The sequence below is a fragment of the Vicugna pacos genome, chromosome 10, assembly GCF_048564905.1.
Source record: "Vicugna pacos chromosome 10, VicPac4, whole genome shotgun sequence".
Taxonomy (NCBI): domain Eukaryota; kingdom Metazoa; phylum Chordata; class Mammalia; order Artiodactyla; family Camelidae; genus Vicugna; species Vicugna pacos.
In genome coordinates, this window is record NC_132996.1 from 45,552,762 (window position 1) to 45,579,839 (window position 27,078).

The window sequence follows — 27,078 nt, forward strand, 5'->3', positions numbered from 1 at the left end:
GGTAAGGAAACGTCTTGCTCAAAACCACATAGCTAATAATTGGTGGACGCAGGTCGTGAATCAAATAAGTCTTCTAATGCTGACACCATTCTGACTACAATAAGTATTCAGAGAAAGACACGGGAGGAGTCAAGGAGCCAGAACTCAGAACAGGGATTCATTCTAAGCAGGACCAGGCCAGGGGTGCCTTAGTTCTTTTCTGAGTTCGCCACACTTTCCTTTCCCCTGTCCTCACTGGCCCCTCAGTCATCCAGAGAATTGTTTTGTCAGCTTTTCTACAATGAACCTAAAGTCTTCAGCACCAGTGGAGGGCTGGCTTTCCTGCCACTGGGTCAGCCAAAAGAGCTGGGAGCTCAGTCAGCACTCCATCTGCAACTCTGTCCCGAGCACCTCCTCTGCAGCCGCATGTGGGCTGGTCCTCCGGCCATTTCCTGACAGCTGACATGCAGTTGACAGAGACTGGGGATGTATGTTTTGGTGCAAATAACCCTCCTGCTTGGCAATACTTGTCTAACTTGATTGTTTCCATTCTTCAGGATGACCTCATGTTGGAAGCTTCTGGATAATTTATAAGATTTGTCTCTCTCAGCCCTTTTTTGGCATCCTGTCTATTTCAGGTGCTGCTTTTTAGCTAAGTTTAGTCATTGAAAGAATAGCACAACTGAATTAGCTGAGGAAGGCTGTGAATTGAGAATGTTCATGCCTGGCACACCCATCATCTTGCAGAAACAACTGAGTTAATATTTGAAAGGATATGTAAACATTTACTTGATGGTTTGGTGCCAGGTTTCAGTGGAATATTAATTTTTATGGACATACTAATAAACTTGTGCTACTTTAGGGTAAAATAAAAGAATGGGAGTAATGGAAACACTGACATATCCCTGAATGATTCTATTTAACTCAAGTCAAAACTATAAACACTTCACTGGCTAAAAGGTTTGGAATGAACTGGGTAAACTGTGGGAAATGTTTTCTAAGGAAAGATTTCAATAGAATGGGTTTTGTTTCTTAAAACCAGTTACTGATGCTAAATGTCATGCTGAAACAATGCCTTTCCCCAAGTCTGACACACACATATTTCAACAGTGAGCAGTTTCCAGATGCTAATATTCTTGCAAAGGTAATGGCAATTGGAAATCTCCGCCCCTACTTTCAAACACCTTCATTCAGGAGCTTCTTCTGACATCCTGAGAGGTTCCCAAGAGCTTCAGGCTTTGGAGGAATATTCCTAACCCAGAGGGATGGCTGCCGTTATAGAAAAGCCTCAGGGAAGAAAATGGATCTTTGAACTTGAGGTAAATTTGAGCCTGCCCCTGAGGCACCAGAAAAGCCCCAGGAACGTTCTTTGAGTGTTTAGCGAACAGAGCATCACAGGAAACATATGGGTGGCGGAGGGTGGTTCTAGGACACTCGGGTCAACCATTTTGGTTTAGTTCAGTGTCTAGGATTCAAAGGAAAGGAATCAAGGTTTGATTAAAACCAGCGTTTATTTTAAGTGAAGCCTAGGATTTGAAAAGATATAATCAACATTCTCCCTAGGGATCTCCTTTTAAAGGTGTATTCTGGGGAGAAAAAAAGTGTGATATTGTTGCATTGTTAAGGAAGCCTAAATGTAGTTAGTTCAATTTGTAGCTTATTCACATCACAGACTCATTTAACAGTTATTTAAATATTTTGAGGGTTTTTTTTTTTTTCACATGGGCTACTCTCAAACCATCTTTTACCCAAGCTATGCTTAGACAATGCGTAGAAGTTCACATTCTCCAAATCCTGGAGAGGTAAGATTTTTAAAGTCACTTAAAAAAAATAAAGTTTAAAAAAGCTATCCAGGCATATCTGAAACAAACTATTACCATATGTGGACCAAACATCTGGAAACACCTGTTGGAGCCCAATCCTCAATTATTGTGTTGATATAGTACACAATAGTTGAACATGAATTTAGTTATGAACACATGTCACTTAAGTGTGGTACTTTCTGTCATCTTTTAAATCAAAATGGAAGTTCAAATATAAGCACCAGGAGGTCAAGGAATTTAATTCCTTTGAGCTTCAGCTTCTTTAAAAATGAAAGATACAACACTGTGTCCTCTGGGAGAGTATCATGAGACCAAAATAAGACAGCATATATTTTGCTTAGTATGGTCCACAACACGTCCTTAGCACCCCCCAAAACACAGTCATTTCATTAAAGCAAATAGGCTGGACTGTATTTTACTGTCAAGAAGAATTAAAGTATTTTCCACTTTTTGTGAAGGTTTGATTAGGGAGCGATTTCTTGAAGGGCAATCTATATCAGAGTTTGGGATGGCAGAGCTATAGTGCAAATGTAGCTCCAGTAAACATCTTAACAGTGTGAGGAGACGTAGAAGTTAAAAGCACAGAGAGACTTGAATTTCAGCCTCATCTCCATCACTTACTAGTTACTTGAAGCGAGTTAAGTGATTTGACCTGTAAGCAGGACTGTCTTAGCTAGAAAATGAATAGTTGTGGTCTCTACTACACAGGGTGTTTGTAAGGATTAAAGGAGATATGGGGACTGCTCAGTAAATGCAAGCCATTAAAATAAGACATTGATCTTGGTTAAGTGTTATAATATCTTTGCTAAAATAGAGGCTGCTTGTCCTCTGCCCTAAAACTTGAAACTTCTCCGGGACCATTCTTCAGGCACTGACAAGCCTAGAGAGGGGTATGTTTCTGGTGATTACTGGGATGGTTATTAAGATTGTTAGGTATGGTTTGGAGAACTCTCCACAAGAGGCAGAGGTCCATGATGGTGTGACTGAGCCCCTGCAAATCCTTCATGATTCCCATATGGGGCAGGGACATTGCTGTACTTCTTTGGATGTGTGTAGGAGTGAAGACAGCTGTGGGAGGCAGAGATCGAGAATGCTGAAGCAGGAAAAAGGACAGCCTGACTCTCAGACCACAGAGCTCATTTGTCTACTGAAGTCAAAGACCAGCTGACTGCAAAGCAGATGTGTCACGGCTCCAGTGAAATGAAGTCCTATTTTGTAGATGTGGAAAAGGAAAAAAGAACTTTCAAAGAGACCTATCTCATGTCTACCAGGGAGCTGCAGGTGTTGAAAGCTGTAGAATCTGACAACAATCAAAATTAAAGCTCACTTAATCACATCGAGGGAGTGACTCCATGAACTTCATAATAGAGGGTTAGTTCATAATTTTTCACAAGCTTCTCCTGGCTGCATGTCAGGCTGTGTGTGCATAAGAGAACTTGTCTAGGTCACCCTTTCACTACTGCTAAGAGAGCCTCTGGTGGTTGGAGTAGAAGCAGAAGATTGACTGACATTTTATTGCATAAGATTCGTGTCAAATCCAGCTCCAATTATGCAGTAGTGTATCAGGCTCTGTCCACTTTATGATAGTTTTCACATGTTGCCACATATAGAAACCTGAGTTTTTCAACTTGATGGATATATATCTTTTTGGCAACATCTGGCAAGATCTCAAAGGTTGTCCATTTGATCTGTGAGGTCTGGAAGCAAGACAAGTAGATACTTTATATTTGATATAAGTTACGTGTACATTCATCTCAATACAGTTCTAACTGACTTCATGAAGTTGACAATCTAGAAGTTGGTTCCAACTTTTCATACCTCCAGCTAGGCTATTTCTCTTCACATCCTATTCCTAAGGATAAATATGGTTCTTTCTATCTGTATTCTTGGAATAACCCCCAGAATACTCTCTCTTCAGCCAACTTGACAATTGAGATTGAAATAATTGCTTATTTTCCGGGATTCTAAGCCTGTAATCTTTTGAACATTACATAAATTCTTTTTCCTTATCTCTATTTTACTCTTTTAATAGTTGGATGCTCTGAGGTGTAAGTAACAAATGTTCTAATTATCAGCCATTTAAACCATAAAGACATTTATCACCTCAGATGGAATGAAATTCAGAAAATGGGTGGTTTCAGACTCATTTCAGCAGCTCAGCCAAGCTTCAGCCTGTCACCTCTTGGACCCAAGATGGCTGCTGCTTCTGGCATCTAGCCCTCTTACAGCTGCTTAGAAAAATATAAAGGGAAGCTATTTCTTCTTGTGCATTCCTTTTAATCGATAGAGGAGAAATAAAGGAGAAAACATTTCCTGGAAGCCATTGAGTACATTTCCCTGAGGTCTACTTTCCAAGATTGAGTAAGTGAGCATTGGAGAAGTCTGAATAGTGGTCTCCAAAAGATATTTCCATGCCCTAATCCTGGAACCTACAAATCATACCTTATATAGAGAAAAGGTCTTTGCAGAGATAATTAAGTTAAACATCTTGAGTTTAAGAGATCATGGTTTATCCAGGTTAGCTCTAAGTCCAGTGGCAGATGTCCTTATAAGAAACACGCAGGAGTATACAGCCATACCACCCTGAAAGTGCCCGATCTCATCTGTTCTCAGAAGCTAAGCAGGGTCGGGCCTGATTAGTACCTGGATGGGAAGAAACGCACAGAGGAAAAGAGGAGGAGGAGGCAATGTGATCACAGAAGTGATTTAAATTGGAGTGACATGGTTACTAGTCAAGGGATTCTCACAGCTACAGAAGCTGGAAGAGTCAAAGAACAGAGATAGAGAGAGAGACAGAATGGACAAAGAGAGAGATTTATTATAAGGAATTGGCTCACATGATTATGGAGTCTGGAAAATGCCAAGAACTGCAGGGTGAGCTGGTAAGCTGAACACCCAGGGCATCTAATCGTTTAGTTCCAGTTCACTGGCTGGCTCAAGACTAGCAAGAGCTAATGCTTTCAGTTTGAGTCTGAAGCCAGAGAAAAGGCCAAAGTTCCAGTTCAAAGGCTCAGGCAAGAAGAATTCTTAGTCAAGGGAGAGTCAGCCTTTGTGCTGTATTTAAACCTTCAACTGATTGGATGAGGCCCACCCACATTCTGGAAGGCAACTCCTTTACTCAGTCTACCCATTTAAATGTTAATTTCATCCAAAAACATTCTCAAAGAAACACCAGAATAATGTTTAACCAAATATCTTGGTGCTCTTTGGCTCAGTCAAGCTGACACATAAAATTAGCCATCACAGCTATATTTAGCTTTTTCAGAATGGCCTTTATCACTTAGTAATACGCATTTACATTTCCTCCATGTCTTTTCATGCCTTGGTATCCCATTTTTTAGTGCTGAACTATATTCCATTGGATATACCACAGTTTATTTATCCATTCGTCTACTGAAGGACATCTTGGTTGCTTCCAAGTTTTGGCAATTATGAATAAAGCAGCTATAAACATCTGTCTGAAGGTTTCAGGGTGGACATATGTTCTTAATTTATTTAGATTAAGTAAGGAATAGAATTACTGGATGAAATAGTGAAAGTATGTAATTAATACAACTACCCACATTTGCAATGAAAGAAAGATAGAAATTTGTCTCTACCATTTTTATCTTAATAGAGAAAATGGAATCAGCCCATAATGAAGAAAAATTTTGGACATCATCTTTGGCTAGAGAACCAACATGTCTAAAATATCCAGTTCTTTAAGAGGCTGGAAGGGTGGATTTGCAGGGTTTTTAACTACTTGAATTTTCCCTGATATTGTGTAGATTTTATTTTATTTGTGTAGATTTTATTCTAGCTTCAGAAGTTAGAGTCCTTTAATTAAACTAATAATAACCAGCACTTGTATAGCTTTAGAGTATAGAATGCATTCTTTTCCTGCAATAATTCATTAGCTCCTGATGACAGTCCTGAGGAACAAATGTAACTACTGTGTTTATTGGGTGGAGAGCAGTGGAGTGCAGTACCTAGAAGCATCGACTATGAGCATGAGCTCTAATGCCTCCCTGGGCCATGCCACTTCATGTCCCTGAGCCTCAGTTTATCATGTACAAAGTGGATCTAATATTAATACCAACCCTGTCATTATGAGTATTAAATTAGATTACAAATATACATGGGTTAGGGCATAGTAAGCTCTCAATAAATGTTCATGGCAATTATCATTATTGTTATATTTATTTTGGTAATAAGAATTTATCATTTTTTTGTATTATTGTATTATCATTATTATTGTATATGAGAAAACTAAGGCTGAGAAAGATCACTTCCATGGATTAAACAGTTATAAAGGGCAGGAATTCTGGCTCCAAATCCTTTCATTATGCTGTCTCCTATATCAGGAGGGTAGAATATGTATTTAAATCTTTATAGAAATTGGAATGTTTGTCTTAAGTGGTATCCAGGGGAAACCCATCACACACTATGCATGAAAAGAATGTAGATCAGTACTCAAGACTGAGTAAAGCTCTGGTGTGAGCTTTCATGTACATTTATAAATATTCCATGAAAACAGTGTCATTTTGATATAGTCTGTGTTAAAAAATAAGGAATTGGCCTGGGACAAGTCATAGCATGTGTTGTTTTATTTCCCTTCCCCAAAGACATTTAATACTTTGGGCAGAAGACTAGGAAAAGATTGTGCAAATAAATTATAGTGGTGGAAAACACATGAACATGTTTAAATACATATGCCTAGCCATATGTACAGAATTATAGATTTACTTTATTTTTATTTTCAGGACTGCAAGTACTATCATTTTACAAATACCATGAGACCCATCATGGTGACTTTTAGGAGGAGGAAACAAACATATACTAAGGCATTGGGCTCTGTGCTTTTCATATACACATTCATTAAACAGTCACAATAGCTCTGCAAGAATCCATTATTTTTCACTTTATCAATGGGGGTATCGAGGCTCAGAGAGCTACTGTGATTTGTCAGTAAGTTATTCAACTTTTAACGGCAGAATAAAGACAGATTCAGATGTTGTGACACAAACCTTGTGTTATGTTGACAATACCATTTTCCTTGGAAAGAAATGTGGATGTTTTGTCAAACAAATTTGTCCTGTAAAGCACCTTCGTGAAACTGGAATGAGAATGAAGGGAAGCAAAGGCCAGAGAAATCTAATTGCTCCACGAAGCTGTGCTTTCATTCCTGAGCTGAAGTCAACCCTGCAGTTCTACTTAGCAGTCAGGGTTTCAGGTGATGGGCCAGGAGTGAATCTGGGCTTTGTTTCTGGATGGTGGCCACAGGGAGCCTTGCTGGAATTTTTCTAATATTTTATGCCAACTTAAACAAACTTTGGAGGTTCAGAAGAGTATTCCATGGATCTGAGAGCAGTGGAAAACCCACAATGCTTTTTAAAAAAATTAATTTAGAAAGGACGACATCAAAATATGAAAACCTGAATTTTCTACTATCGTATGTAATAGATGTTGTCTTCCCAAAGGAGAAAGAAGGGAATCTGTATGGTTTGATTACATATAGATCTAGGAAGATGCACACAGATTTTTACCATATAAAAATTACCTAATTTATCATTTTGACGACTTGTTTTATGAATGTTTTAACATAATTATCAGATAATCATTTGTACAAAAATGAAAATTAAAGGTGTTGCCATGACCCAAAAAGTAAGAAGTAGACTAGAAAAACTATTTCGTCCATTTGTGCAGATAATTTCAATGGTATGGTTTTCCAACCCCAAATTATCAGAATATAAAAGAAAATTACTGGAGTTTTATTGATTAGTTAGTTCTTTACTATAGTAACTTGCTTATTGTGTGTTCTAGAGTGTTTAATTATGACTTTCCTGAAGCTTAAGTATATCTGACTTAAAATAACTTGGGAAAAAAGTGAATTTAACTAGAAATCACACACACACAGAAAGTTAATGAAGTTGAAACAGCTGATACCCAACTGACATTCTGTGCTTCCAAACAATAATTATAATCAACTAAGTCTTGGTGGGACACATACAAAGATCTGCCCATAAATTGATTAATGCTGATGTTGGAGTAAAGAGAGTGGAAAATAGAGACATTTGAAAACGTTTTCTAAAATGCCCCAGATATTTTGGATTTCAGGTATATAGATTCCCAAGTCTTGTTTCTAGATTTCAAGCTTTAAACTTCATATGAATCACTTGCAGATCTTATTAAAATACAGCTCCTGATTCAGTAGGTTAGAGATGGGGCCACTATTCTTCATTACTACCCAGCTCCTAGGTAATACCAGTGCTGCTGGGACTGACCAGGCTTCCCAATTTGCCTAGAATTGGGGAGTTTCTTGGAACACGAAGTTCCAGATGCTTAGTCACCCTATAGGACATTTTAAATCAAATATAGTAGATTATACCTGAAATTCAACAGAAGAATTTCTGACCATGCTTAGGTATTTGTTCTTAAATGAGAGCAACAGCCATTCCCATAGATGTATATGACATTGCATTAAAACTCATCTTTCCTTGAAGAAATGTCCTATATAAACACAGATACCTTGACTGGGTCTGATCTAACTTACGATTCCATCTCTGACCTAGGTCTAATTTTATTTCTTACCAGGCTTTTTTTTTTTTAATCAAGGAAAAACATTACAGTTGTAATGATTAACAAGGATATTTAATAGGAATGTAGAAATGGCCTTTAAAAAGATATTATCATGTTACAAATAAATTAATATGCCTAGAAACTAACAGCATTATGTTCTCCATTATTTACCTAGTTTGAAAAATTTAATGCCCTAAAATGGAAGATAAATATTCTATTGATCTTTCTACCCCACCAAATCAGCAAGGAGGATGGCGTGCACATGGGGACTCTCAAGAAAGCATTGCTCAGTGTCTGCTTCCACTTAAAATGAAGCTCCATCTACCTAGGAAAGAGTGTCACTTCCAACCTCAAAATGAGAAAAGCTCACATAAACTGCATTCACATGACTTCTTGAGCTTATTAGAAAGTTGAGATTGTAAAACTGCCAAATAACCTGAATTCCAAAGACAGCCAAGCTCCTCCAACAAGAGATGATACATGAAAATTAGAGGAGAACATAGTGTACATGGGGCACTCACCATCTCAGTGGCCAGGAGGAAACTGGCTAAAATGTTAAATTTCTGAAAGACAAAATCTGAAATAACTGGGGTCCCAGACACAGAGGGCGCTCACATTTACTTTCAGGCTTGTTGTGTCTACTGATGAGAAAGATTAAGGGCAGCACAGGGAAAAATAGAAGCCCCTTTGGTAAAGCAGACCTGCAAGAACCAATCAGCTGCTGCTGTAGGAGAGTTAAGAAATCCACCGTTTTCCCCAGAAGTTTTCTCATATGAAGTGTCTAAAGGAGAAAGAGGGCTCTGTCACCCCTAAGACACAGGCAAAGACCATTGCAGTGGCAGGATAGAAGACAAAGCCTCAATATCTGATGAGAGGACAGAAAGGCAACCTGGGTCCAGGATCCTATACTGACACCAAGAGGAGATCAGCTACCATAGGGGCAGTCAAAGGATTCCCACCCAAACCAACCACAGATAGAAGAGGTTGGCACTGTTGATAGAAGGGCAGGGATAATGACAAAACCCTAACCCTAGTTTCAGACCCACATGGCTTATCTAACCCAGGGGATGCTCTAGGATAATAGAGAACCTTCCATGTTCCCACCATAAACTTCACACAGAGGAAAAATAAGTCTTTCCCTGGGACAGGGGAAGAAATCTGGATTAAGTCACCCCACCCATGGCAGAAGTACAGAGATGATTAAAAACTAAGGCAAAACACGAACACTAAGGAAAATGCCCTGACAGCCCCACCCCCAACCTAATCACAAAGTCAAGCTTCTGATAGAAGAATTTGAACCCTGTAGTCACTAAAGGTAATGTCAGAGTTGACTCAGTCATCGTATTAGTGGCCAGAAAGAAGTGTAACTATTTCCACATATAAATATTGTTTATCTATGTCTCTACTGTGATGTTTATCATTCAGAAATATGATAAGATATAACAAAAAGCAAAGGGAAACTCATTATCAAGAGACAGTAAGTGTGTAGAAAACCTGAACATTAAACACTATAAACCAACTTGATTCCATTGATATTTATAGACCACTCCATACACTACAGCAGCATACATATTTTAGATATGCACGTGGAACATCCACAAAGGTAAGTCACATTCTGGGTCACAAAAGTATGTTCTCTGAAAATGATGACTCAAACAAAAAATGAACAAAAATTTCTGGAAGGTCAGGAAATAGTTAGAAACTAAACAACACAATTTAAATAACCTATGGTCAAAGTTGAAGACATGAGGAAAATTAAAAAATATTTTGACATAGACTAAAAGCAAAGGGATGGAAAAAGTTATTCCATGTAACTGAAAACTGAAAGAGAGCAGAGGTTGCTATACCTTTATCAGACCAAACAACCTTTCAGTAAAAACTGTATCAAAAGACAAAGAAAAGCATTACATAATAATAAAAAGGTCAATTTATCAAGAGGACATAACCCTTGTAAATATACATGCAGCAAACATTGGAGGACCTAAGTATATTAAACAAATATTAACAGACCTGAAGGGATAAATAGACATTCTTACCATATGATCCAGCAGTTGCACTCCTTGGTATTTATCTGGAGGAACTGAAACTTCCATCTGCACAAAAACTTGCACAAGGATGTTTACAACAGCTCTGTTCACAATTGCCAAAAATTGGAAGCAACTAAGATGTCCTTCAGTAGAGAAATTGACAAATAAATTGTGGTATATCCAGACAATAGAACATTTTTGGGGACTAAAAAGAATTCAGCTATCAAGCCATAAAAAGACATGGAAAAACCTTAAATGTTTATTACTAAGTAAAAGAAGCCAATCTGAAAGGGCTACATACTATACAATTCCAACTACATGACATTCTGGAAAAGGCAAAACTATGAAAGCAGTAAAAAGTCAGGAGTTGGGATCAAGGGTAGGGATGAATAAGCAGAGGATTCTTAGGGCAGTGAAAATATTTTATATGGTATTACAATGATAGACACATACCATTACGCATCTGTTTAAATCCATAGGCTGTGTAACACCAGGAATGAACTAACATAAACTATGGACTTGGGGTGATTATGATGTGTCAGTGTGGCTCCATCCGTTGTAACCGTTGTACCACCGTGGTGGGGGATGTTGATAATAAAGGAAGTTAAGTAAATGCAGGGAAAGGAGGTATATAAAATCCTCCTCTTCAGTTTTGTTGTGAACTTTAAACTGCTCTAAAAACTGCCTTATATAAATACTTATATAAAGATCAATAACTACCATGCTGTGGCAAGTTGGAGCCCAGTCAGGTTTGGTCTTAGGCACTGACAGAGTGGGGAATGCTTGGGTCCAGTGAGATGGATGGATACCAGAGGTTCAGAAAGGTCCCGTGTGGCATTTCTATTTCTGCCTGACGAGTGATGTCTGAAATGTCATCCAGAAATCTATTAGTTATCTACTGCTGCATAATAAATTACTCAGAACTGTAGCAGCTTAAAAGAGCTCACATTTACTGTCTCACAGTTTCTGTGGCTCAGGAACCCAGGCTTAGCCTAGCTGGGTCGCTGGTTCAAGGTCTCTCACCAGACTGCACTCAGGGTATCAGCTGAGGTGGCAGTCACGTCTCAAGACTCAGTCGGGGAGTATTCACGTTTACGCTCACTCATGCAGCTCTTGTCAAGGCTTGGGTTCTCGCTGGTGCTTGGTCTTGCCAGACATCTGTTTCTTGCCACATGTGGCATTTCCACAGAGTAGTTTGCAACATGGTAGCTGGCTTCCCTCACAGAAAGTGAGGCAGACAGCAAGAGAGACCAAGCAAACTGGGAGCCAGGGTCCTTTTGTAATCTGATCTCAGAAGTGACCTCCCATAACTTTTGCCATATTCTGTTTGTTAGAAACAAAGTCACAAGGTCCAGCCTATGCTCAAGGTCAGCAGTGCGAGGAAATGAAAACCAGCATGGAAGAATTATCGGGAACCACCTTAGAATTTGCTTGCCACAAAAAGAGAGTTTTAAAGACAAGAGTTAGAAATGAGATTTAAAATAAGGTCCATGGGCAGAATAACCATGGCACTTCATTGTTCTTCCAGGTCCACACTGTTAACCTGATTTTATAAAACTCTTCTTGACCTCCCCTGCCTCTCATCACAGAAGGAAAGGTAAGCCGTTCTCACTTTCCCATAGGGCTTAATGCCCACTCTGTCCTGCCTGGTACTTGTTACACTGACTTGTGATTATTTGCTGGCATGCCTGTCTCTTCCCCTCGTACGTGAGAGGCTCATGAGGGCAAGAGCTGCTCCTTATTGAGCTTGCCTTTGTTCCGTGAGTATTTGTTGAACTAACTGAAGCTGTGACTTTCTGATCACTGAGTATTTCTTGGAGGACAGATGGAGGATATTGACTAGCTAAAGGTTAAATGGGAAAAGTTAGAGTTAGAGGGTTTGAAGGAACACGGCGTAGAAGTGGCTGACGGCCGTATTCAGTCCGGGGCTGGGAGACTATTTGCTCCCCAGATCCAGTCTTTGCATGTCTCCCTCTCTCCTCTGTGCTCCAGGAGCCTAAAACTAAGGAGCCATAGTGGACACTCCTTAACCTCTAGCTTCTCGTTATGCTCTGCCAATGGGAGGCACCGGCTGGAGCCCAGAGACGGGGAGACAGTGAGGTAGGATGTTCATTTCCTTGGCCGGTTCCCTGCCCGTGTTCCACACACTGCCTGTGCTCTTCTACCAAGGCCTGTCCCTCCGTACGGCTGCTTTCTGGCTTCCAGTAAGACTTCTCTGCCCTGGTCTCTTCCAGTCAACGGAGTCCCAGATCCCCAGCTCTTACTGGCCAGGTGAACACACTAGATCTTGTCGTGTTCTCTCAACCCTGCCTACACTTCCTAAATTTGTGATTTTATTAATTTCTCCTCAAACCACTCAGTCTGAGTTAGCCATCTATCTCCTGATGGAACTCTGAATGTAGAGAGCCAGTCTATTCTGTAATTAATCACAGCAAAAAAGAAAAACCATTAAAAACAAAACTGCTGTTGTTGGTTTATATGGAGTCTAAAATAGTGAACAAAACAGATGTGGCCCTTGGCCTCATGGAACTTAGGAGCAAGTCATTACCTCTTCAGTCCTATCCAGACATTGGTGATTAGTTGGTTGGTTTTTTTTTAAAGAGCTAGTTTTTAAATGCTATTAGTAAGACTGAATGTGAAAAAGGAGACCTCTTTAACTGCAGGTAGATTATTTCAAACTAAGTGAAAAGGAGGAGGAAGTTTGTTGTGACCTATGACTTGTGACAGCAAATGTGGCAAGTGACAATAGTCAGTTCACTGCACCCTGAGGAGAAAGTAAGAAAAGAGACTAAAAATCAGCCTAGAAAATTGTGTTTAGGTATATAGTGGGTCAGACAAGTACAATAAAACATTAGAATCATGACTAAAAGTTACTGAGCACTAAGTTCCAAGTACTAAAAACTTTACGTGTCTCATTGTACTTAATCCTTACAAAATACTCTGGGGTAGGCACACATTACCCCAGCTTTAAAGATGGGGAAATTGAGCCATGGAGGAATTAAGAAGCCTATGCAAGCAGTCAAGGAGTGATAGATCTGAGTCTAAACCCAAGATCCATCCTCTTAATCATGACTCTAAATTCCATCCTTCATTCTGTAAGAGTTAATGCCAACTCTTGATTTAAGAGCCCAAATTGTGTTGGAGAATGGTGATTTCTCTCTCTCTCTCTCTCTCTCTCTCTTTTTTTTTTTTTTTGACTCTACTCACTGGCAGAGTAAACACATGGAAAAAGAACTTGCCCCCATTAACCTTCCTCAATTCTTCCCCTTACTTCTAGTCCTGACAATTATCTATCAGCAGTGCTGGATCCGCCCTACCAGACCAAAGCCTTGAGAAATCCTTCCCGCTGGGCAGTTCCAAATTGACTTAGTGACCCTTCAACACCTTTTCCACAGCTGGACTGTGTGGGATTTCTTGCTTTCAGTCCCTTTAGGATTTGCACATTTTGTTTTTATTCACATTGCTCATGGCCAGAAGCAAAACCATCCTACTTACCTCTTCTTTTGTGCAGATCTCACATTTTTTCACCTTCCAGTTAGTGACGAGGGGGAACTTCATTAACATGTAGTAAGTCTGGGTTGCCTGTCATGCACCATGGCTCTTGCTCGGTTCCAGTTTATGAAGAGTTTAGAACCATATATTTTTTTCATGGTACCAAGGGATTAATAATAAGAAAACTGGCAAGAAGTTGCAATCTGCAAGCTGCAACCAGTATGAGTTGATGTAATCCAGATGTGAAAATCTCCCTACACTATCCCGTGCCCACCACATGCTAGGTGTGTGAACTTGGTAAATGCAGAGCTGGTAATTACGTTTATTTGGAGACATATGGCCTCTGCCTCCACCCCTCTTCCTTTTCCCACTTTGAGGGTAAGAGTGATTTGGAATGTATTTTTACACTTACTAAAAAGGATGTGGAAATAAAACTTTAATTACTGGAAAAGCTATTAAAAAGAAAGTATATTTTATTCTTCCAGAACCATGAGTTTTTTTCAGGACAGAACTATCAGACCTCTTCAGTTGCCACAACCCCAGGATTCAACGGAAACCTCACAAATTGGGCAGGTTACCCGCCCGTCACAAGTGGTCACTTCGACTGAGGGATGGAATGTTCTAAGACACGGCTCATCTGTTGGACAGTTTGGATCTAACTGGGCTGAAGAAATTTTTTTTCCCAATTGTCCTGCTCCTGTTACCATGGCTGCACAACAAATCACCCTAAAACTTAGTGGTTTGAAACAATAATAATAACTTATTATTTATCACAATTTTGTGGATCAGGAATCCAGAGGCAGTCCATGTGGTGCCTTCTGACTTGAGGTCTCTAATGAGTTTGTAATGAGACAGTGGCCGGGGCTGGGGTCATAGTGAAGACTTCTTCACTCACACATTTTGATACCTGCTCTGGGAGGATTGGAGGCGAGCACAACTGAGGCTCCTAGGGCATTTTTCTATGTGACCCCTTCACCTGTTCTCGCTAGTATGAGAGCTTGTTGACTTGGTGTTCTGAAGGTGCATGTCCAAAGAGGGGCAGAGCCAGGCTAGGAAGATACAATGACACTTCTGTTATGCACTGTTGGTTGAGGGAGTTACAATAGTTCATCCAGTTTAAAAAGATCAGGGAAGCACATGAACCCTGCCACTTGTTGGAGGTCTACCAATGTCACATTGTAAAATGGGTGTGTAAAGTCAAATTCACGTTTTGTGGCAAGACAAGAAAGATTTAAATATAAGATTTTTTTTCTTTCCTTTGGCCTCCTCCTTCCCCAATACTGTATATCTGCATTATACATCGACCAAACCTCTCCCAGTGACAGGAATATCTGCTCAATCATAAAAAGCAACATTCTCCCGCCATCAGCAAGACAACTCCTTAAAAGATGGCATTCCTTCTCAGTCTCGTAAGGGACTTAGATCTGGATTGTGTACACTGTCAGTAATACGTCATCTAATATACAGCCCTCTGTCTCAAAAAGCTTACATAACTGTGCTTTGACTTCTAATGGGCAGAGCAGTTCTCGGAGCTTTCTGAGATGCTGTGCCCAGGTTATCACCCTCAACTTGGCTTGAATAAAGTTTTTCATTTCTCTCTTAGATGGACTGATTAATTTTCATCCACAGATGATGGTATGGTCATCTTTGCAAATACAGCCTGCCACATCCCTCCAGAAGCTCTGTCTCTGAAAAAGTGTCAACAGCATCCTACTTATGAAGGCTGCCTTTTAATAGCTGACATCAGAGCCAAATGGTTAACTAAGGATTGTTAAATCAGTTAGAAGCAGGGTTTAGATGTTCAGTTTTTAGAATGCAAGGGTGAGGCTAATTGAGGGTAGAGTCCAGCTCAGCTTCCAATGAGGGAATCTGTGAGCTTCCATGGTCGTCTGAGGATCATGGTTATAATGAAAATGGGAAATAAGTTAATGCCATAATTACCTAATTATCATAATCATTAATTGAGCAAACACTTATGTCTCATGTATCAACACTGAAATTGTTGTGGGAAAGACAAATAAGACTGTGCTTATTTCCCTGAAAGTGGACTTAAATTCAGAACCCTGTGTTCTTTTCACCAATCAGATTAATTTGTATGAATTTCACAAAATAACATGATGCTAACATAAGACATTGGAAAGACTCTGAAGTCTCGCATGAGTTTGGAATGGGGATTGGTCAGAAAAGATCAGGCACTCAGAGATCGCCAGCATGTTTTTTTGTAGATTCATACAATGGAACTTGAAGCAGAAACTTGAATAAAGTGTAGATATGCAGCAAAGAGGAAAGGTGAGGAGAATGGCAGAACCAACGGAGAAAAGACAAGTGTGTACATGTTGTGTTCTGAGAACAAAGAGTAGATGCCAAGCCATCTTCTGAGTGTGACATCAGCATTCAGCTTTTTCTTTTAAAGTCAACATTCACATTTTTTAAAATAAAAAATCACATTCTTGTTTTAATTTATTTGGTAGGAGAAAGTACCTATATCCTTATGAGAAAATAGAAAAAGATATAGCCATTCCATTAGAAAACAAAGTTAAAGAGTGTAATGATGTTTTTAACAAACAAGCATTAAAAAATGCTTAGCTTTTTTCCCTCTGTTTCTTAGTTTTCCCAGTGACATCTGTTGCTTTAAATTTATCATTTATTTAAAACTTGTATACAATATATTACACTAGTAGAGAGTAAGTAGAGTAATTATAGTTTTTTTCCTCTTATTTTATCTACCTGTAAAGATGGAGACCTTATTTCTATAAGGATTAAAAAGATCTGTGCCAATCAGTTTGGATGAATGTGGATATTCATAATAACAATGTCGATTACTACTTATTGACAGTCTGTGTTAAGTTAGGTTCTTTGCATAAAAATAGCCCAATTTTAAACTGTAACCCTATAAAGTAGCTATCATAGTTTCCTTTTATAGGTAAAACTAAAGCACAGAGAAGCTAAACAGCCTACCCACAGTACCGATTTGCCACAACATTGTAAAATGATTGTAACGCAATAAAAAAAGTTCATATACATAAAAAAATTAACAAAATGGAAAAAAAAGAAAGAAGAAGAAAGTATGACAAAATATTGGAAAAATGACAAATATGACAGAACTCAACAGAGCTGGGTGGCAAACGTGCTGCTTGTCATAAACTTTTCTGTATATTTGAAACCCTTCATATTTTAAGAAAACCGTTCAAGAGTTTAAAAAAAAAAAGGCAATATTTGAACCCGAGTCAGGTGACTCACTCCGAGACCGTGCTTCAGTGTGGAAGAGTTGACGTGCTGAGTCATTGTTTCCGTGGGGAGGTCGTTTTCCCTGGTGCAGCCAAGTACCACCTGCTGGCTAGCATCAATCATTAACCCACTGGCCCTGGCTTTTCCATTTACTAGCTGTTTAGACTTGGGCAAGTTAGTTAACCTGTTACAAAGTTTACCTTATTAAGATTGAACGAGAAAATTCACACGAACTAATTGTGCAAATGGTTATCCTGGAGTAAGTGATCAATAAAAATGCTGCCACGGCTATTTCTCTTACTATACTAACACTGTTTTACTGTTACTTTGCATTTATACAATTACTGGCTTGTATTAGAGGTACAGCCTGATCTAGGAGCAGACCAGAACCCTCCCAGGAAAACTGAGTTTGTCATTAATAAATGGATCTATGTTGATGATCTAGCCAATGATCTACAACTCGGTAGCCAGACTTCAGCGCCAGCTCTTAAAAGGACAGATGCTATAGAAAATAACTGTCCATGGAATTGGTAGCTCTTATTTTCAGTCTTACCATATAATGGGCTGACTACCCTTAGGAACAACTGTGATTCCTCATAACAGATCTTTCTTTTATACCATTTGAGGCAACTTGAAAGAGTGATTGTTAGCAGTTTTTTTTTTTTTGGTGCAGAACAAGATAAAATATGACTAGGAAAGGTAAATTCCCTCATATGTTTATTTAAAGTACAGAGAACTATACTTCCAACCAAGAGGAAAATAATTTCTTGTCCTTAAAATTAAAGTTGCCAGATAACATTCAGGACTCCAGGTTAAATTTGAATTTTGGATAAGCAGCAAATAATTTTTTAGTATAAATATGTCCCCAAATATTTAATGAGACTTACTGATAGTTTTAAAGCAGCATTAAAAAAAATTCTCAAATTCAAATTTCATTGGGTTTCCTATATTTTTATTTGCAAACTATGGCAATCCTCCTTAAAATGGTCACAGTCAGTCATTATCCAATTGGCTCAGGCATTTTCACACTTTCCAACTTCACATTGGAGTTTGAGGCAGTATGTGAAGCCAGGCTTTGGAACATGGAACCCCAGTCTGAGTGTGATGCCAAGCAAATATTCATCTGAAGTGTACACACTCAGTCCAACCTCCCACTCTTATCTCCTGGACGCCCTAGCATGTATCCTGTATTTCTGTTGAAATGTGAGATGTTGATTTTCTAATCCGAAATTTTCCTTCCTTCATTACTCATCTTTTTTTTTCCCTGGAACAGCCTTCCATGTCAGTCTCCTCATCAAATTCCTAAATACCCTTTAAGAACCTATTAGAAATGGCTAATAGACCACCTACCCAGGGCATAATGTTAGGGACCAAGAATGGTTTTTACAGTGGAGTGTCATCAGAAGTGAGGTATTTTATTTTGGGGCCGAGCTGATCAAGAAGAAAGTGGGCTTTCTCCCCTCATCTCGCCACTTTTGCCATTTAGATACAGACAGGCATAAAGATACTGGAGGCCATGTGTTGTAGAGGGAAGAGCCATGGGATGGAAGCACCCTGTGTTTCTGAATTATGCTTCTGAGGAAAGATTACCTGATGATCAGACACATGCATTTGAAATTTTACAAAACCAAGACATGAACTTGCACTTTTTTTCTTATTTTGCTATTGTTTAGTGTTTTCTTAGCTAATATAGCCCATAATGAACCACAACCTATTCTATGAAGCTTTCATCCATGATTAAATAAGATCATCATCAGACACCAAATATAAATATAAATGACCCAGATTCTGCACTTGAGTTCACTGTCTAGTGTGAAAAATAGGCATGCAGCAATAATAAGGTGTAAGAATTGTTGAGTTCTATATGTTAAGTACTATGCTACTTTTTTCTTATTATTTATTTAATCCTCATAACAGCCTGTTAGAAAGATACTATTATTATTATTCCATTCTACTGATGAGGAAATGGTATCAGAATAGAGAATTTCTTAAGATTTTTGAGCCAAACATTCAAAGATGTTTAAGAAATTTGCTGAAAATAACTATGGGAACCAGGTTTTAATGCCAGGCAACGTGACTGTGGAGCCTCAGTGCGGAGTCAGTCCTGAGAGTCAGCATGGTCAATGTTACTGAGCAGTAAAGTAAGAGGACGAAGGAGGAGCAGCCGGTTCTATGAGGACAGGGATGCCCAGGAGGCTTTCTCGGAAGAGGCGATTCTTGAGCTGACTCTGAAAGGAGGAAGTGCTATCAAACCATGAATCCTCCTATGTCATGCTAAGGAGTTTGTATCTACCCAGAGGATGGTGAGGAGTCATTACAGAGTTAAGAGGAGGAGTGACAGGGTCAGCCTCACACTCTCCCAGGTTTCCCCAATAATTTTTTTTTTCCAGAAAATACCCAGACGTGTCCTATGATGCCAAGTACTTGCTTTTTAAAGCACTGAAGGAATTGAATTCCTTTATGTAGACTTTTCTGGAAGGAATTCACTTGTTCTGAACTCTTTGTGCCTTTTGTTGTTGTTGCTTCCTTTTCACTGCCGGCGCTCTGAGAAAACATTCCAAAATGTTACCATGTCAATATTCAAATCAGACCTATGATGAGAACAGCGTGCTATATGAGTAATAGAAAAACAAGATTGTAAACTCTGCTTCAAAGACTTCATGTTGCTCTTGGCTGTAACTGGGGAAAAGGCTTGAAGCAGGCGTAAGAAATACAAAAGTACAAATGCTGCTTCAAATAGAACAGTGATTGAGTAGCATGGTTAGACCTGAAACAAACATTAAGAATTGCTTCCCATAAGAGTGTCTGACACACAGCAGGCACTCAATAAATATACATGAAATGAATGAAGACCGAGAGAGATGTTTTCCTTTCATTTGTACTGGTGCCAATGGATACTAATTGCTCAGAACATTCTTCGTAATTGTATGTTTTAGGTTGAAAGGAATCAGGTGGCTGAGCAGGGATCAATAAATTTCTTATCCAAAGTTAGCCTTCCAACTCTCTCATCCACTAAACACAAAATTGGGAATGAAACCTACAGGGTCTCTATTAGGCCTAAGGACAATAATTTTGCTCTGTAGGAGAGGCTTCAGCTCTCACATTTGGCCAAGATGGTCAAGATTACCTGAATACATTGGATGTAGAGCACAGTACTGATGAAATCAGCATCCAGGGCTTGTTCACTGCATGAACCATTTGATTTTTCTGTGCTTTGGCACATAGTAGGTATTCAATAAATGCTCATATACTGAAATAATAAAAGAGAGAGGACTATAAGGTGTTCGGATGGGACGAACAACTTAATATACTCGACCATGTAGTTTTTCCACAGCAATCAAGAGGAATGAATACAACAATTAAGGACAAGAGAGATGAATAAGACAATATGTTGATGACATTGATGTCAGACAGATAAGGAGTGTTCAAATGCTGGTGTTGCCTCTTCCTTGTGGTATGACATTAAGCAAGTTGCTTGGCTTTTCAGAGCTTTTTTCCCTCTGCAAAATGTAAATAATTTTACCTGCATCATAATGTCATTTGAGGATTAAATTAGCTAAAATAAGTAAAGGAGACACTTGATAAAAGTCAGTCAGCTAGAGGGTATTTGGTTTGAGGACACTGACCCTTAAAGACAGGGCTGATAATCTGCAATAGCTGACTAATTAGGTCACATGTATTATTCACGGCCAGCATCTATTGTAATTGATTAGATCCACTACGTACCACTGCTAAATATTTTGCCTCTCACCTCTGCCTGAAGAAATGATCATATCACAGCATGCAATAAATCAATAAATCAATACACTTAATTATGACCTCAGGTCATCAAGCAAAGTGCAGAGCGATATTCAAAAAGGTTCTAAGAAGAAAGTCAGGAACACTTTTAAAGAAAGATCTGGATCCTCTTTGAACAATTATTTATTTCCTGCAGATCAAGTGGTTAGTCCTGATTTACGCAGACAGTTCACTTGCTAGAAGACTGGAATCCCCGCTGAGTCTAGATCGATGAAATGTTCTTGTAGTAGCTGTGCCTTATTAGCTCTTGGAGAAATTTGCTCACAGGAAGGACACGGGTTCAGATAAAAGGAAGCCTTGTAAACAAGAGTGTTTTGTTGAGATGAACTGAGTATTGAAGTGCCAAGGCAAAGACTCCTAAAAACAGCACTGGGGTGTGGCCTTCAGACAGTGGCTTTGCCTACAGAGCTACCCCAGCCAGGTCTTATGTAACAGGGGGCCTCTCTAAGTCCAGCAGGAAACCCTACGTCCAGACGACACCCTGCCTCCAGACGCTGCCGGGTAGCAGTCTGACTGCCTCCTTTCTTCTTCCTTCCCCGTGAAAGAGAGACCAGGAGCAGATTTTCCCCTCACAGCCTGAATTCATTAGATTTATTTTTTTTTCCTTCCCAACCGTGCTGTGGAGGTTGAATTGCCCTCATTCATAAGTTGACTCCAGACCAAGAGAAAGAGACAGCGAGATCCAGCTCTTGCACCTAATAAAATGTGTCCACTGAAAATCATGAGCGAAAATTGGATGCAAGATCCTAAATAACCTGGGTCCTCAGGAACCCGTACTGGAGTACCAACACTTTTTACAGGTTTAGAGACATAAAGATGCTTTGGGCTTAGCATAAAAACAAAGGGCAAAAAAGTACCTCCTGCTCTCCCTGGATCATTATTTCATTCCTGGTTCCAGATGGTTCTCAGGGGTTTGTCTGTCTGTTTGTTTTTGTTTTTTTCACACCAAACCAACCCCTGGCTCTTTAAGGAAAAAAAAACAGAATTGAAAAGCTTAAATGTGGATCCGAGGCAGGAGTTTGAGAATCAGATTGGTTTCGGCCAGAGCCCCGACTCCCTTCTTCTCGAAGTTGTCTCTTCCCAGTACTGCTCACTAACTAGTACTGTTCATAATTATCTGCTGTCATGATGCTATTGCTTTTGGCAATAAACACTTAGCACATTGCTACTGGTTTTTGCCAAGACAGCATGCCCCACTCGGATTTATGGCCTAGGGGATGCAAGACTAATTTTCACAGCATACTTCATTCCTTAAGAGAAAAGTGATTAAATAAAAAGCCAGCTCTCTCACCACATCCATCCCCCTTCCCCCCTGCAGATCCAAGACAAGCTGCAGAATATACAGTTGGAAATGAGAAGGGCAGAGGCTAAATGGGACTTGAGTTTGAAATCTGATTTGAAGTCTATTTTTCCTGTCAGGATGTATTCCCTGTTGTTCTTCAAAAATGAATGAATAAATAAATAAACCAGAGGCAAAATCATAAATAAGATAGAAATAACAGAAATTTCTTAACACCTGATCACCCATCCCCTATTTGTGTCTTTTGGTTCCCCTGTTAATCCCCTCTGCACCCCTAAGCACCCATCTTATCCAAGTCAACATGGCAGAGAACACAAGAGGCCTTAGAATCAGAAGGACATGGGTTCAAATTCACTAAATCTCTTTGAATCTCAATCTCTCTATTTTAAAATAAGTCAATAGCTGGCATAAGAACATCTTTTTTTGTGGCTAGTATGAGGGAGGGATATCCTTTCTTTTATCTTTAAGGGAGGGTTAAAGATAAAAAGATAAAGCTATGCTGAAGTGTCTGGTGCTGGATTGGCACTTTAAAAATTCTAGCTTCCTTTTTCCTTTCCCTCCTACCCTTTCACTGCCCATCATGTTTTCCTTGTAAGCATGTGTATCTCTTTAAAGGCCATCTTCCTTCATCCTGACCTATGCAAAAGTGCTATGGGCACCAAACCTTTCTACTCCTAATTTATCTGTTTCCTCTCCCAAACTCTCAGAACACTGAGAACAAACTAGTAGTTACCAGTGGCTACCAGAGGACTGGATGGAGGATCAGGATAGGTGAAGGGGATTAAGAGGTACAAACTACTAGGTATAAAATAAATAAGTTGCAAGGATGTAATGTGTAGCACAAAGAATATAGCCAATATTTTCTAGTAATTTTATATGGAGTATAATCTATATATAAAAAAAATCAAATCACTATGTGGTATACCTGAAACTAATGCAATATTGTAAGTCAACTATAATTCAATTAAAAAAAATAGAATATTGCTCTGCCTTGTTTTGTTCTGATAACCTAACCATAGTCTGAGAAAAACGGATGCACATGGTCACTGTGTTGCTACCTTCAGGTGACATTCTCATTTTAATAAAAATGGAGACAATACGTTAACCCAAAGTCTTGAGGCCCTCAAGCAAGTTAATCTGGCAAACATTTATTGAATGCTTACTAAAGCAAAACACTGAAGTTAGATGTAGGGAATGACAAAGAGAAAAGAGTTAGGCCTTGCCTTGCAGAATTTGTAGTCTGATGTGGAAGATAGTCACATAGAAATAATTATTAGAAGATTGGATTCCAGGGTGTTAGAATAGAAGATGAGCCAAGAGTCATGGGAGAATGTAGGAGGAGATGGATTCCAGCTGGAGAAATAAAGGAGCATTTCTTGCAGAAGGCATGTTTGAGCTAAACCCTTCAGGACAGATGGGTTTTGGGAATGTCATGAGTAGCTTGAGTAAACACCCAGCAGCTAAACAATGAATAGTGCTTTTGGAGAACAGCAAGTGGAATGTGGTGGCAGTGCGGATGAAGCAAGTCACTTACCATATCAGCAAATAAAAGATGTTGTGGCCACCAAGCTGTCAGCCACTGCAGCCACCCCCAACTGCGCACCCTGCAGGGATTCAGGATGGAGAAAAACAGAGCACTGAAAAGAATGATTTCAATAAGTCCAGATTCTTGCATCTTCCCATACATAGAAAAGTCTAAATTCATTAACTTGAGATGTCTGGTTTTCTCTAATTAACAGTAATCTTTTTATGTTCTGACTACCTGGGGGCTTTTATGGGGAGAGGGGTTGGGGTTTTTTGTTTGTTTCTTTGTTTGCTTTTGCAAAAACTCTTCCTGGCTCCTCCCTTACCTCTTTGGAACAGTCCTTCAGAGCCATCTGAGAGGCTGTCTCCTGGGCTTAAGTTCTCAGTATGCCTGCTGAATAAAACATAATTCTTAACATTTAGGTTGTGCATTTTTTTTTCAGTTGATAGCTGCGATATAAGGTACAGGTTGGGAATGCATGCTGTAGAGGAAAATAGAGGTATAAATGAAGTCAGACGTAGAGTTGAGGGCTCTGCTTCAGAGCTGGAGCAATCTGAATTCATGTGCAGTATAAATCCACTGCAGAGTCTAAAGCAGGAAGGATCATGATTATTTGTATATGTTAGACAGACAGACTCCTCTGGCAACAGACTTGTATTAGAATCAGAGAGAAGCTGATAGCAGGCTGACCAGTTAGAAAATGGATACTAGAATTCAGGCCCATGGTAACACAGCAGTAGCAGACAGAGTGTAATGAAGTGACAGGAGGAAGGAACAGATGGCAGGGACATTTAGAACCAGAGACAACAGAGCTTGGCTTCTTCACAACGTGTAGAAAGTTCCAGAGAAGGAAAATTTGAAGATTAATCTAAGCTATTTATCCTGGAAGACTGAAAGCATGGGGATGCCATCAGTGAAATGGGTAAGTGGTAAGTTTGGTTTGGGGTTTGCAATAGGACAAATAGGGTGCAGGCAGATTTTTTTCCCAATCTCGGACTGCTTTAAACTCACTGGACCACAATTTCCTTATCTATAAAATAAACATCATAACTCATGCTGTGATTATCTCACAGGGTTGCTGTGAAAATCAGGCAAGGCTATGAGTGTGGCTGTATTTCCTAAACTATCAAGAACATTCCCAAGTGAGGGTTCAATCAAACCACTTAAAGCCCCTGTTCTGCTCATGGAGACAACTCTGTGTAGGTTGACGTGGGGCTTCACACACATGAAACAACACCCTGATCAGTAAGATGAGTTGTTAAGAAACCTCAAGAAAGTGTTCTTTTAAATATCACCTTTTTATATATCTGACCTAGCAGTCTCTGATTTTTTACTGCTTGAGTGTTCTGAATTAAGTCAGCTCCATTCCAGTGTCACCTCTATGTGTCTTGGTAAAGTTGGCAATGATCTCCCTTGATTAGACTCTAGGAATTAGAGTTGCTGGGAATCCTAAGATTGGTGAGAGAATCAGATGGAATCCTTCTGAGAGGGTGTGATTTTAATGTCTGATTCTTTGCTGGAAATGTAAGAAGCTGATCAAGAAAGGGGCATGTGAGGAGATGCTACCCACATCTGGTTAGAGGCTCTTTGTCTTAAGTCTAATTATAATATTTTTATATTTTTTATATATATTTATATATATATAAAACATTTTATTTGCCCATGATGTATGTGTGTATGAATGTATGTATGTATTCATTCCATTTGTTTATACCTGGCTTTTGTTCTGGAAGGAATTAAGGCAGACTTAAAACTAATATTAAGGGTAAAGTAAACAGATGAGGAAATTGGTACAAAAGGGAATTTTTATGGACCGAGTGTTTATTCCCCTGAAATTCGTATATTGAAATCTCATCCCCAGTATGATGACATTGGAAGTGGTGCCTATAAGAGGTAATTAGGTCATGAAGGTGGAGTTTTCGTGAATGGAATTAGTGCCCTAATGAGAATATTAATCCAGCACTAAACTATTCTCTTTAGACCATGTGAGAATATAAGGAGAAACTGGCAATCTGCCTCCTGACAGAGGGTTTTCACCCAGACCCAATCATGTTGGCACCCTTATCTAGGGCTTTTCAGCCTCCTGAATTATGGGCAATAAATTTCTGTTGTTTGTAAGAAACCCAGTCTCTGGTAATTTGTTACAGCAGCCTGAACTGACTAAAATAGTAAGAGAAAACAATAAATCTGGGACTAGTACAAAGAAAAATAAACCACTATGCATTCTTGTAAGAGTTGCCACCTAATTTGAGCTTTAGATTCTCAATAACCAAGGTAAACATGAAAGCATGTTCAATGTCCATGGGTATTCCAGAGGCACACAGTTATTTCTGCTGGCAAGACTCGACCCAAAGGGTTCTGCTAGGGTTTTCATAAATGCAGCACCTTAGAACACAGTGGACAACGTCTTCATCGTAGATATGACAGGAAGTTTCATCTGACTGTATTGACGATAATTTTCCTCAGTGAATGAGGGTCAATATCCTACCACTGAGATACCACGTTTCAGTGTGTCTCAAGAACATTTTTGAGCCAATGAACAAAACTGAAATTCATACTACAGATAAAAAAAGCACCATTTCAAAGTTAAATTTACTGAAGTTGAGGACAGTTCTAGGGTTATGTAAGAGAATATTTTTAGCCTTATGAAGTATACCCTGAAGTATTTAGGACGGAGTGGATGTGACGTACGTAGCCTAGGCTCATGGTGAAGCAAATGGGACAAAACGTTAACGATAGATGAATCTGGGTAAAGAGCATTTGATGTTCAATGTACTATTTTTATTCTTGCAATATTTCTACAAGCTTGAAATGATTTCCCAATAAAATGTGTTTTTTTTAAAGGAATAATTGTCACTGGAATTGAAATGCAACACTTATTTAAAAAGAAGTCTGAAGTTAGCTGGCACAATAATTTCATGAGATAGGAGTACATGAGATGATACTGACTTGATTAAATCTTCATCAATAGGACAAAGACCTGATCTGAGAAGATTGTTTTCCGATGGTCCACATCTGTAGGGATAACCATCTTGATCAATGGGGAAAACATTTGGCCAAAGTTATGTAGAACTACAACTTGATTCTTCTAAAGCAAAGTCTAAGGAGAAACATCATTCATACGGTCAAAAGACCAGCACTGTTGATCATTGAGCCTTTCCTAACAGTGGTGCTAAAGATATTGATGTCAACATATGTGTGAAGAATTTGAAATATTTAAAGTGCAAGAAAAAAAATAAAAAGAAATAAATGCAGTGGCACATTTTAGGAAGTTATAGAAGTAATAAGTACTATTTTAGCTTATAACTAAAAATTACTGCTTTTCTCTCCTTGATCTGTTTGCTCAAT